Here is a 14526-nt window from a genome sequence, read left to right as displayed (position 1 = left end):
GTTACAGTAATGGCAAGCTAACAGAGTGAGTGAGCTGGAAATACAAGCTCAGGGAGCACTGGACAGCAGGCCCATCTACCTGCATTACAAACATGCATATTCTGCCTCTGCATGTCCACTTTAGAATTTCATCCTATAGATGTGCTTGCACACCTTCATGAGAATGCTTATCATGGAGGCTCATTGAAGCATAATTTGTGGTCATAAAAGGACAGAAACAACTTAAATACTGCCAGCAATAATATTAATTAAATACATGTGTGTTACATCACATCTGTGGGATGGAATTACCATGTAATCATTAAAAAGAATAAAGTATGTTTAGTTCTATGATATGGGCAATCTTCAAAGTATATTGTTTCAAAAAGAGGAAGCTAGAGAATGTGTATGTAGGTCCTCTTACTTGTGTGAGTGTGTACATATGTGTATATATTTGTATGGAAACACAGAAATATTGTTTTTAAAGTCACCTAGTCTATGGATCAACTTGACTAAGAAATTCAAGGAAGAGGTTGGGGACCTGGGGTGGGTGGTGAAAAACTTAATTCCATTGTCTCCTTCATTAGAATGTTTTGCTCTAAGAATCTTTAGTCCTTTAAATAATCGAAGTCATGCCTTGGGGATACCACAGTCATTTCTGTCCTGCCTTGGCCTGTTGCTGGCTGGGAGTGAGCCCAGCCAAGCTGCTCTCTGGGTCAAGTCTGCACTACCAGACCTGGAATGCAATCCACAACACAGTCAGTGCCCTGCCAAGAAGTCACAGCTTGGGCTAAAATCTGCCTGGGACAGGGAGGCAAAGCTAGCCAGACACCCAGACTCTGTTGCGCTTGACTTAGGTTCTTATTCCTCCCTAATGGTGGTCACTTACCTTGACATTGCTGACCTGGGGAATGACCAAATCCAGAGAGGATCCCCAGTGCACAAACTCCACAGGGCGGGCTCTGTGCCTCGAGCTGGTTGGTGTACCCATGGAGCCATCAATTTACACTGTCCTGGGAACTGCTGCTGATTGCTTCTCAGATAAAGAAGAGGGGTGATAGCTCCATGCCGCCATGTGTGGGGCAGATCTCTCTTGTCACTAGCCATACATGCCCCTTCACCTCAGGCAGGGTCTCAGTTGTCTCAGGCTCTCCTTCCCTTAGAGTTTCAGCCCCCTTCCCACATCCATTCCCCTGGCTGGGAGACAAGGTCCCTGAGGTCAATGACACTTCCCTTAGGAGAAAGATGGGATTGTAACAAAGGCTTTAATTCTACCACGTGATGTACAGTTAAATGTATATCTTTCTGAACAAATGTTTGATGGTGCCCTGGTTATTAAACAAAACATTCAGACCCACAGGCTTTCCAGAAATCCAGCTGAAGTATATATGCCAGCCCTGTTATACAATCCAAAAAGGGCAAAGTCATGGGAATGACATGACTGTATCCACATGCCTGATTTTGCAGTATGTGATCTGGCCAGGCCTCTGGGTATTTGTGGCTCCTAGTAAGGCTTCATGCTCAGAGAGCCCAAGGCTGAGATAGGAGGTAGGAGAACCCAGGTCACAGTAGCATGCCTGGTCCCCTACTCTGTTCATTGTTCATGTCAAATCATGTGAGCTACCTTCTACTGGGAAACTATGACAGCAGAAGTGACACCTGGTGTTCTTTTAAGGGTTAAACCCCCAACAACACAAAGCAACTCACCTGCCCTTCTTAGTGCACGTCCACATTTTTATCTCACCAGTAATTATTCCTACTAAAGGCAGACATAATTTTGAAGGCAGGTAAAAGCCACTTGAAAAGTCAGTGGACAGATGGTGTTGGTATAGAACCTGCTCCTTCTCCTTTCAAACTGTCAGCTGTACAGGTCTCAGCTGCCATCTAATATCACTACTTTGCATTTGGGCACATTTATTTCTGTGGACGTGGGAGGAGGCGTCAAGCAAAGCCTTGGAGAAGCCATATACATCCTATCAGAGACATGCTTGGGTTGGTGAGTGAGTCATGCACTAATTGATAAGGGCTCAGAGATGTACAGGAAATGGATTTCCTGGGTTCTGCACACTCAACACAAGCATGTCACATCATCCGTGGGTTCAGCTCCTCTTCCTGGGCCTGTGTAGGCAAAACATAATCCACACTGGGGGACAGAGTTTGCCCAAGGGGCTGCCCTGATGACTCTCAATTGAGAACAATGGTACCACCTCAAGCTTACTTCTTCCTCACAGCAAACTCGGGAGTAGGGAACTATTACTATCTCTGTTTTCCTGATGGGTAGACTGAAGTGTCAAAGTGATGGCAGAGAGAAGGGTAATAGGAACCAAGGACTTCAGGGGCAGGGAGGAATGAGGTCCATTCCTTTAGTTGAATCTCGATGCTGGGCAGTTAGAGGTAGCTGGCACTACAGGAGGTGGGATAAGGTAGGGAAGATGGGTGAAATAGAGGATTTGGGACCCCAGTATCTCCATTGCATTCACCAGACACACCTGAAGGTGTGTTCTTTGGAAAAATTGAAGAGTAATGACTCTGAATTCAGGAACTATAGGGAAAGCAGAAGGCAGGGGTGAAATATTGGACTGAAAATGGGTTCAGGTGTAAGAAGAAAGACAACACACACCAAGAAGAGCCACCAAAGTCCCTTCCCTCACTCAACTCCCAAGAAATTTGCAGCCTAGGGCTACTCTCTCTAGAGTAGAGAATTAAAAAGCTTGCATACAAAGGTTGCCTTACAAAGAAATTTGCTCTACCCATCAGTCTAGTGCCACTCCACTGCCAACAAGTCTTCAAAGAGCTCTGGAGTGCTGCATTCTTAGATATGCACAGATTGCCAAGGATCATTGAACATGTGGGTGAAGCCACCATCACAGAGTAAAACAAACAATCAGAAAAAGGCACTCAGAGGAATTAGAGAAAAGGGAGCCAAAGATGAGCTCAAAATGATGCTCCAATCACTCATAGTCTCAGGGAGATGAGAGAAGATACTGCATCCAAGAAAGGGTGAAGAAGGTGCAAAGCATAAATATGGAAATATCTAATAGAATCAAAGCAATCTCCAGGGGAAAAAAAGACAAAAAGATGGTTATGATTTAGATGTGAGGTGTCCCCCAAAAGCTCACATGTGAGACACTGCAAGGTTTAGAGGAGAAGTGATTAGGATATGAGATCCTTAAAATAACCAGTGAGTTAACCCTGGTGGGATTAACTGAGTGGTAACTAGAGGTAGGTGGGGTGTGCCTGGAGGAGGTGGAGTCTTAGGGGCATAGCTTTAGGGTATGTATTTGTATCTGGAGAAAGGAGTCTCTCTCTCTGCTTCCTGATCACCATGTGAGCTGCTTCCCTCTGCCACACTCTTCTCCCATGATGTTCTGCCTCTCCTTGAGCCTGGCCTTCTATGGACTAAGACCTCTGAAACCTTGAGCTCTCAAATAAACCTTTCCTCTTTTACAGTTGTGCCTGTCAGGTCCCTGTCACAGCAGAAAAAAGCTGACTAAAACAGAGATTGATAAAAAGAAATAAAATAACACCAGAGAGTCAATTACATGATTCAGCATCTTTCTTACTAACTAGAGTTGTAAAAGTATAGAACAAAGAAAACAAAACAGGAGATATTTCCAAAGAAATAATACAAGAAAATTAGTGACTAATGGATGACTACAAATGGAAAGGGCTTGTTAAGCACCACCACAATGAATTGCTTTTAATTTCACACAGCAAGATGTATCACCATGAAATTTGAAGGCATCAGAGATGAAGAGAAAATTCTACAAACTGGATATTGGGGTGTGGTGGGGTATAAAAGCTTAAGGATTAGAATGACAATAGACTTTACAATAGCAGCAATGAAAGATAGAAGACAATGGAATAGTGCCTTTGAAATGCTGACCTAAGTTTCTAAATCTGAACAAATTATTTTTTGAATGAAGTAGTATGAATATATTTTTAGGCATGCTGTACATTTAGAGTTTTTTCTTTTTTGTGTATCTTTTTTTAGGAGACACTAGAGGATGTGCTTTGCCAAAACAAGCAAGCAAACCAAGAAAGAAAAGAAGACAGGGGATGTAGTTCCTGGAGAGGACAAAAGAAGCCCAGAAGGGAGACTTCCAGGGAAGGGAGAATTACTAGATAATCTGAGGTGTTAGAATTTGAAATGGTTAATAGGTGCTTGACAGAAATAGGGAAATATTTGGGGAAAGCTAGCCATCAGGACAGTGAAAACTAAATGAGTGGTAAAAGGAAATATTTAGCTCTGGTGCTGGGAATGGGAGTGGATTATAAAAAAGGATCATACTCTTTATACACTCTGGCTCTCAAATTAAAATGATTTCATAGTCCTATTATTTACATGTAAATACTCATTATTAATTTAAACAAAAATTGTGATATAAAGATAGGATTATTAAAAGAGGAAAGTGAAAGCATGGTGGGTTATGGCTGTCAAATCCTCTGCCATTATAATAGAAAGCCAACAGTTTTTTTGTTTGTTTGTTTTGTTTTTTTTGCGGTGCTGGGGATCAAACCCAGGGCCTTGTGCTTGCAAGGCAAGCACTCTACAGACTGAGCTATCTCCCCAGCTCAGAAAGCCAACAGTTTTTATTGAAATATAAGTGAAAATTGTTATATACCCTTATCTTTTCAGAAGCAAATAAAAAAAAGAAAGTGATTTTGCCTAGGGAATAGGACTTTGGAATGATAGATAAATGGAGGCAAACATCTACATTGCACTGTGAGCCTAAATGATTTGGGACTATGCACTCCATGTATGAATCACTTCACTAAAAATAGAAAAAAAAAAAACTGGAAAAGGAAAAGAAACTCTCACCATGTGCTCACTGCTACTGCTAGTATGTGACAGAACAGTCTGTGGGAACCCAGGGAATTCTAGAGAACTGGGATATTTAGCAAATGGAAAAAATGTCAAGTGGGTGACCTGGAGGCAGAAATCCTGGGTGTGGGGAACCAGTGGGAGCCCTTCTCTTCTGTGTGAACTCTTGTGCAATTACAATAATTGAATTTGTTAGTGGGCAAAGTCCTCCAAAAGCATGACAGCCATAAGTGCTTGGATGCATAGAAAAGATTGTGTCAGATGAAGAGTGATGGTCCTTGGACAACTTGAAGAAAATATATTGGGGCATGGCTTCCTTGAGGTGGAATTGAAAGGATGGAGAAGACAGGAGGTTGTGTGAGGGACACACCTCTCTTAAGAAATGAGAGTGAGCCAATATGGGAAAGGAATACAAGATCAAGTTTCCATGTTAGACCAGGGGACAGAGATATGAGTCTCCCTGGTTTCTGTAGTTCTCTGGCATCTGGTCCCTTCTGGCCTTGCCCTTTTCTCTGCCTTGATCTATGCTGCCTTCGTTGGTGGCTCCTATTGGGCAAGGGCAGGAGGGTTAGTCTGCAGGGGAGGGAGGAAGTGAGAATCAGAGACATGGAAAGCAGAAAGGAGGATAGATTGCTAGAAGCAACTCAGCACAACCAGGAGGCAGAAACATGGTTAGGTAGTGTATCAGTTATCAATTACTGAGCAACAAATGACCTCTGAATTTAACTGAAAGCAACATGTGTCTCTCATACAGCTTCCGAGGATCAGAAATATAGAAGCAGCTTAGTTGGTTGTTCTAAGGTCCGAGAATTCTTCTGAGGTTGTAGTCGAGCTGTTGACCAGGGTTTCTCTGAAGACTAGATTTGGTCTAGAGAATGCTGTGAAGCTCACTCATGTAACTGTTGGTTGGAGCCCTTCATTCCTCAATATGTGGAGGAATCATTGCAGTGAGCACTGCAATGTGTCTGCTCACAGCTGGTCTTCTCCAAGAGCAAGTGATCACAGAGAGACAGAGATGGAGAGATAGAGAATACAGCCAAGAAGGAAGTCACAGTGCCTTCATAACCTAAACTTGGAAGTGGTCACCATCATTTCTTGCTATAGTTTGGATCCTGAAGGCCCTCCGAAGGTGCATGTGGTAAAACTTTGGTCCCCAATTGGACCTACTGGGAGGTGGCAGAATTGTAATAGGTAGGGCCTAGTGGGAAGTCTTTGGGTCATGATGTGTGTGCCCTTGAAGGAGATAGTGAGATCCCGGATTCTTCCTCTTTATTGCTTCCCAGCCATTAAGTGAGTGATTTTACTCTCACATACTCAGTCATGATATGCCGCCATGGACCCAACGTGTCAGGGTGAATCAGTTATGGAATGAAATCTACAAAACTGTGAGACAAAATATAACTCTAATCTTCATAAACTTATCATTTCAGGTATTTTTCATAGTGCCAGGAAGCTAAGACATTTCTGCCATGTTGTACAGGTCCTGGGTACAGTGTAGGAGGATTCTACAGGAGGTTATGAGGCCAGGAGTTGGAATTATTGGGGACCATCTTGAGGACTGACTTCCACAATGGTAAAAATTGGGTGCCTACTGTGCACATGATTGTGCTTTTGGCTGTGGCTGTGATAATCTTGAAGACACACCTATTCCTGAGGCTCTTCAGCTCCCAGTGCAATTCCAGTTCTTGTCTGCACCCTGTCCCAATTCTCCTTTTAGTAATAGAATCACTGGCTCATATCTGCTTCTCCAGTTCTAGTCTTATCTCATTTTCATCTTCATTATTAGAATCTCATGGTATCTCTATGCTATGTGTTGGGCATGTTTTATTAATTGTACTTGGATGATAAAACTGAAGTCACAGGGACAGGCTCCATACTAGCCAACAACTTGACCTGCGGCAGTAAGCCTGCAATTGGAGAACTGGGAAGAGAGCTGGAGACTTTGGGCTCTTTAGACACCCACCTCCAGTGGTGGTTTTTCATTTGCTCTTGCATTTCACAGATGTCCCCATTTAAGCACTGGGGACATGTCATGAATAGAAAAACCCTAGATTTTCTGGTACAGGAGATGGGACAGGCATTAGTCCAAGTATCTCACAGATAAATACATAATTACAAATGGAAAGCACTGATATGAAAGAAAGTTCAGGGTGAAATGAGATTACAGGGAGCCTGACTTGGCTTTAAGCCCAGGAAACACCTCGAGGAGGAAGAAGGCGGCAGCAGCGGGTAATTCCTGCTTGTCACCAGGATCAGAGAACAAAGAAGTCCTCAACCTCCCATTTATCTTCAGGCTAATGTTAGCTTGAGAGACATGTGAATCATTTACTGTTTCTCACAAATGTTAATACTTAGGGGTAAAGAGTAAAAGATTGAGTCCTAAACTAATAAATAAAGACAACCTTTGGTAATATATTTCTGTACCAGGCAAGGTGTCTTCTTATAGGAACAGTAGAATCACCCAGAAACAAGCATCTAATTATAGCAGCGCCATCTGCGGAACTAAAATAAGGATGATTATCAACACTATCTTTCAGGTTTTTCACTAAGTCAGAACAATTTGCTAAAAATAATCTGTACTGTATCCGCAACGCCCCCAAACAATGTGTGTTTTCTATCACAGCAGCTTGCCAGCTCCCCACGGGCCAAGGGGAGCACTAAGCCCAGCTGGCAGCTGCCATGTCCTTTGGTTGGCTGGTTTTCCTCATGAGCTTTGTCACTGGGGCAGTGGAAAATGGGGTGGAGGGAAAATTCAGACTGGATTCTAGCCCACCATGGAAGGCCAGGTGGACACCAGATTGGATTGAAGAAAGCTGGGTGCATTTCCCAAGAGCCTCCCAGTGGTTCTGGAGCCCATGGCAGGTTATCAGTTCCCGGAATCTTGCTGTGTCCAATGAATTTGAGTCAAATCTTCAATCCCCAGCATAAGGAGCTGAAAGTTCATAAGCCAGGCATCAATTCACTTGTGTTCCATGGGGAGGTTTCCTTCTGGGCCTGAAAACTAGGGTTGGGGATGTAGTTTGGTGGTAGAGTGCTTACCAAGTATGTTTGTTCAAGTCCCAACACTGAAAATAAACAAACAAACAAACCCAGAAACAAAAACAAAAAACTTCCTTCTAGACCTGAAAACTCAGGTTCCCCATAAAAAGCACCCTTTGCAGAGGTTCTCTGCCAGCCTACTCTACCTGAAGGAGGTTCTGAAAGATGTATTTCAGGGAGAAAGAAAGGGATCTCAAAGGAAGGCTTGAGATGGAAGAAGGGATAAACTTCAAAGAAAGCACTGACGAGAGGAAAAAGGACCAACATTAATCATATAAAGCAGTATTAATAATGTCTGGGAGACATAAGAAAACCAGAACAGAGCTGAAGTTCTAGGCAAGCAAACATATATGTCAAACACAAGTTACATGGAGTTCAAGGGTTTGAAGATCCTTGTCCTATCTGAGTAGAAGGTGAAGGTATTGAGTTCAGAGTTTTATGTCATTACATCTCTTAATTATATATGAAGAACTCTATGGTATTCATTGAAGGATTGAAGCAAGTAGAGGAGAAAGAAATAGGCATTCTTAAAGAAGGGAGAAAAAGATTTGGGAGATGAAGAGAGCATTAAATTGGAGGCTATATTAAAATCCAACTATATCAATAATTATAGATAGATCAAGAGTTAAGCTAAAAAAGTTATTGGATGAGATTTTTTAAAAAAATATAGCTATATGCTTTTATGAGAGCTTTCTGAAACAAAAGTTTAGAGAAGAACTTAAAGGTCAGAAAAAATATATATAGATAAGGTTATTTATTAATCTGTTTTCCATTACTATAATGAAATAACAGGATGACTAATGTATACAGACAAGAAGTTTATTTAGCTCACACTTCTGAGGGTTCAAGGGCAAGACTGACATTAGGTTGACTCTTGTAAGAACCTCACCATGGAAGGCTTCACAGTGGCAATAGCACGAGCATAAGGGAGAGATCATAGGGCAAGATAGGACACCAGAGTGAGGAGGGTCAAGCTTGTGGCCTCTCACAAAACCCCATTTCACTATGCTGGGTACCAAGTTTCCAACACATGAACCCTTTGGAGAAAGTCAAGCCATATCTAAACCATAGCACCTCCAAAACCCAAAAGGTCTATTGAGCACTGTGCTTTTCCCTTAGAGATAGAAAGTCCAAGGTGCAGTAACTCACCTTTTATTTGAAGGGATAATACATCATGTCCCTATTAGGTCCCTAAAACAGTTCAAATGGGGCAGCTCTCTGAATCTCTGTAAGGTTTATTTCTCACCCTCCAGAGAATGTATATCTTACCACGGCATCAACAGTACTTGCCACTTCCTGCTCTTTCGTCTGGTTGCCATGGTATCACATATCATGGACCAATGTGCTGCTCTTCTGAGTTCATACAGTCTTATTCCCTTCCAGAGTAGGAGAAAAAAACACAGCCCTGGGGCAAAACTCTAGATGATTGTTTTTGCCACAACACACAGATGACTGCTTTTGTCTTCCTTCTGAGGGTAAGAAAAAGGCGGCATTCACTGCATTCACAGCAACATACCATGTACTGGAACCTGGGCTAACCTGCTCAAATAAAGAAACTCCATATGGAAGAGCATCTACAGTTGAGTCTTCTACATGATGAAGTATGTGGTAGCCACAGTTATCCACCATGATCCATATGGTCTTTGCTGGGAAGATACTGCTGATTCAAACTATAGTGAATTAAATTGAACAATAGTGAACTAAATGGGCGATGTAATGGGGCCCCTAAAATCAATGAGGGTGGCAATACCCTCTGATAGACCTCCTCTACTCTATCCCCTCAGATATAATATTATTTTTTATTTACTCCCTTAGTTAGAAGCAGAAACTCAGGGATTTCCATCTGTCAAATAAGTTTAGTCCAATTGAACACTTAAGAACACAGGCCATATATGACTGGATGACTGATGAGATCCCACAATATGTATAAGCAGAAAAATGAGAAACTACATTCTATTTATACTCCAGTGGTTTTTAGTATATTCACAAGGTTATTTAATCCATGCTACTATGATTCTAGGACATATCCATCACCCAAAAAAAGAAACCCTGTTTGTACTTGTTAGCAGTTGTACTCAATTTACCCTTTTCAAAATTCCCTGGTAGCCATTAATCTATTTGTTAGTGCTTTGATTTGAACATGGTTTGATGTGTCCCCCAGGCTTCATGTGCTGGCTTCAGTGAGGTAGTGGAACTTTTAAGAGGTGGGGCCTGTTGGGAGGTTGTTACTGGTCCCTCTCCATCCCTCTGTGACTTCTGTTCTTACTGTGTGATCTTTGATTCTTTCATATGCTCCATGATGCCATCCTCTGTGATGTGACAGAGGTCATATTCAAGGGGTCACCTGATTATGAACTTTCAGCCTCCAAACCTATAAGCTAGACAAACTTCTTTTCTTTATAAAATACTCAGCTTCTACTTTGTATGGATTCACAGATACTGAATATTCTGTGCAAATGAAATCACACAATATATGACCTTTTTATCTGAATTTTCATTTAATATGATCTTTTCCATGTTTCATCTATGTTGTAGCATGTGTCCCTTTTATATCTGAGTAATATTCCATGGTATGATTACTCCACATTTTGTTTATCCATTCATCTACTGATGTACACTTGGATATGAATCCATTCTTGACCCTTTTAATTATGTATAAGTATCAGTGCCCAGGATGTTTAGATATGAGGCATATGATTTAGATATGAGGTATTCCCCAAGAGTTCATGTGTGAGACAATGAAAAATGTTCAATGATATGGGTTAATTGGGTGGTAACTCTAGGCATGTAGGGTGTGGAGGAGGAAGTAGTTCACTGGGAGTATGCCTTTGGTGTTTATATTTTGTCTCTCACAAGTAGAGTGATCTCTCTCTCTCTTTCTCTCTTTCTCTCTCTCTCTCTCTCTCCCTCTCTCTCTCTCTCTCTCTCTCTCTCTCTCTCTCTCTCTCTCTCTCTCTCTCTTCCTCCTTCCTGGCTGTCATGTCCCAAGATGCTTTCCTTCCATGTCCTTCCTTCATGGTGTTCTGCCTTACCTCAGGCCCAGAGCTATGCAGTTAGCTGACCATTGACAGAACCTCTGAAACCATGAGCCAAAATAAACTTTTTCTCCTCTAAGTTGTTCTTGTCAGGTCTTTTGGTCACAGTCAAGCAAAACTAACTAAAATGGTTTGTATCTATTTTTCCCCTAGGAACACCTCTTCTATTGGAGATCTCCATTCCATAAATCTCTGAATATTAGGGGACCCATCTCCTTTCTCCTTTTCTGAATCTATGGCCTACGAGGCTAATCACACCCACCTTGAAGAAGGGAGTGCTGCAGTTAAGTGCCATACTGCCTGACCCTTGCTGTTCAAAATGCTATCACACCATTGCTCCTGGGGAGACCTGCTCTGAGGCAGCACATCTCCTCTGCCTCCACAGTCTGTCTTGGAACTTCTGACATCATTTTCCATCAGTACTCTCTTTAAAAAGCAGGCTATTGCTTTTATCCAAACCTTTAAGAGTCACTGGAATCATCCCAAGGCCCTTTCCAGGATGTTAAATTCTGTTATGATTGAATGTCCTATGTCAACAAATCTCTTACCCAGTTTACAATTCTGTTGCCCTTGAACCAATGCCCTCAGGATGGACTTCCACACACAGTGTCATTCCTGTTGATGTGCATAAGCCAGGCTGTATAAAATTCCTCTTCTTCTTGAGCTGACCAAGCATAAGCCTGGGTCCAGATAGGGAGGATTGAAGCCCTGACATTAGGATGGAGATATTTGGATTTGAGAACCTTGAGCCCCCATATTCCTTTGTAACACTCTGGAGTTCCCCAGAGTTTTGCTCTCACTTATTAGAATATAAAGCCTTGAGCCATTACTTCAAGATTATGCACAGGCTTCAAATGCTATCAGTGCTTTTAAAGACCATGTGGGCTGTCCTCAGGGATAGCCCCACCTCCTCTTCTGAGCAATGAGTAAGAAACTAGAGCCTGGGGTAAATCATCTCAAACCAAATGAGCTGACTTACAGAAATGGCCTTTACCAGAAGAGAATTGGATGACCAGGAGGTAGAACCAAGCTTAGAGTGGCAACCATTTCAAGGCCATGCCACCAGAATGGGGCAGTTAGGATGCTGCTGCTGAGTAACTTTTGGAGAGGTTGACTTCCCTCTCTGCGTGTGGATTCTAGCTGTTTCTTGGTGGCCATTTCTCTCACTGTGAATCTAAGCCCCACTCAGGAGTGTCCCAGAACTTGGGCCCAAGCCTGGGACAATATCTCAAGCCCGGTTAGGGTAGATGGAAAGGTGAAGAAGGATGGTTTTTGTGATGGTTTATATGTGGTGTCCCCCAAAAGCTCACATGTGAGACAACGCAAGAAGGTTTGGAGAAGAAATGATTGTGTTATAGCCTTAAGCTTATCAGTGAATTAATCCCTGATGGAATTAACTGAGTGGTAACTGGAGCCAGGTAGATGTGGCTAGAGGAAATGGTTCATTGGGGGCATGGCTATGGGATTTATATTTATATTTATATCTGGAGAGTGAAGTCTCTCTCTACTTCCTGATCACCCTGTGAGCTGCTTCCCTCTGCCACACTCTTCCACTATGATTTTCAGCCTCACCTTGAGCCCTAAGGAATGGCGCTAGCTGACTGTAGACTGAGATCTCTGAAACTGTAAGCCTCCAATAAACCTTTCTCCCTCTACAGTTCTTCTGGTCAGGTCTTTTAGTCCCAGCAGTGAAAAAGTTGACTAAAACAGTCTTGGTACTTTGGCTTCAGAAGTATTCTACCAAACTCCCATCATGGGAGATTCCCTGCCCATACAGAAGATGATGTTGAAGTGTCCCTTATCTTCCCCTGGGTGAGAATCACGTGTGTGGGGGGGTGCTGGGCTACTTCTTCAGATCTACCATCAGGGCACGTGCATGCCAGCAATGTGGATGTTTTAGAATATGGCCCTCCTTAGGAATATTTCTCTTCTGTAGACATCATCCATAGGAGTGAATCCTTGTTGGTATGTGGAAATTAAGACAGAAGGATGTAGAAAGATTCCAATCCCTTCTCAGCACCCTTGAACACAGACCATGGGGTGGGGTGGGGACTTCTTAACTATGTTTAAGCTTAAGACTGGTTTTGTCCCATGGCATTTGACTGGAATGTGGGGCAGACACATGCCATTCTTGGGGACTTTCTTCTTTTGCAGCAGATCTGAGAATGCTTTTGCATGGGGTTTTCTGATCCAATCTCTTTGCTTTGAGTCATAGATTAAGTCATCCATGTATCTGCTTGTCTTGGAACATGGGACAAGATAGCCCTTGGGCCTAGAACCTTAAATTTGATCAATACATACTTCTCTCCAGGTCATAAGTTCTATAAGGTGGCCCAAAACAGTGGTGAGTTATGGCCTACCCAATTCTCGATTGAAAGGATCTTCCTATCCCACAGGATTGTTCCCCCTCACTAGTGAATTTGTCTTAGCTGTTTTTACTGGACAGAACATGTTCCCAAAATATGTGGAGTCATTGTAAGCATTATGGTTAGTGTTACTGATTGTGAGTTTGGTGCTTCCCAGCATCCATGGAAACCATGGAAACCCAGTGACTTATGTTGCCCAGTTAATTAGAAGAGACAAATTTTGTAGGTATGTATACTAGTTTGCTAGGGCTTCCAGAACAACAAAATATCACAGAGTGGGTGACTTAAACAACAGAAATTTATTTTCTTATGATTCTGGCGACTAGAAGTTTAAAGAAGTTCAAGTGTTGACAGGTTTGGTTCAGTTGAGACCTTTCTCTCTCTCTCTCTGGTAGATAGCCACCTTCCTGATGCCTGTTCCCAAGCTCATTCCTTGGCGCATGCACACCTCGAGTTATCTCCCTGTCTTAATCAGTGTTCCATTACTGTAACAAATACCTGAGGTAAATCAATGTATAAAGAAAACAGTTTATTTTGGTTCACAGTTTTGGAGGTTTCAGTGTGTGCTCAAATAACCCCATTGCTTTTGGACCTGTAATGAGACAGCAGCACAGCATGGAGACAGCATGTGGTTGAGGCAGCCTGTTTATCTCATGGCCAGGAATGAAAGAGAAAGAAGAAGTGGTGGGTCCCTCTGTTCCCTTTAGGGACACACACCAGTGTCTAGAACTCCCACTAGGCTCCACCTCTCAGTTTCCACCACCTCCCAATAGGGACTAGGCCTTTAACACACGGATACTTAGGGCACATTTCAGATCGAAGCATTGCACCTCCCCTTCTTTTAAGGACTCCAGACTATTTCATTAAGGCTCACCCTACAACCTTATTTTAACTTAACCATCTCCTTAAAGTTTCCATCTCCAAATACAATCACATTCTGGGGTTCTGAGAGTTAAGACTTCAACATATGAGTTGGGGGAGACACAATGCAGCCTCTAACGGTGTGAAATTCACGTGAGGAACAGTGATGAACAGTTTGTCTTGTGTCTTCCTTCCTCAGCTCTGCCCATCTGTTTACTGCAGCACACTGCTGGCTTGGCCTTTGGAGAGCAATTCATGCTTCAATAGCATCCTTCTCTCCTTTCTACCCAGCCTCATTACTTAGTCATGGTTGAATGCAATGTGATTTTATTCTCAGTAGGATGTGAGGATTGGAGATTCTTAATGTATGCTTCCTTCCTGCAAGATACACTTAGGAAGGAACGAGGTAGCAGTCTAGGAA

The 14526-nt window shown here is 42.5% G+C and overlaps 1 long non-coding RNA gene across 6 annotated transcripts in view; it reads left to right on the top strand.

The window, feature by feature from the left end:
* LOC306650488 overlaps positions 1-14526 on the top strand; it is a 105362-nt gene that overhangs the window by 10479 nt on the left and 80357 nt on the right. For 2 of the 6 annotated variants that reach the window (XR_013760939.1, XR_013760940.1), the window contains exon 3: positions 3974-5547. The exons of 3 other annotated variants lie outside the window; for them this stretch is intronic. This is a non-coding gene — a long non-coding RNA (uncharacterized lncRNA). Of the gene's footprint in view, positions 1-3973; positions 5548-6234; positions 6684-14526 lie in introns of those variants that run through there. One more of the 6 variants, XR_013760938.1, reaches the window with a different exon arrangement.

The sequence above is a fragment of the Sciurus vulgaris genome (assembly GCF_902686455.1).
Source record: "Sciurus vulgaris genome assembly, chromosome: 2".
NCBI lineage: Eukaryota > Metazoa > Chordata > Mammalia > Rodentia > Sciuridae > Sciurus > Sciurus vulgaris.
The sequence above is the reverse complement of the archived record's forward strand: the minus strand, read 5'-3'. Positions and strand labels throughout refer to the sequence as shown.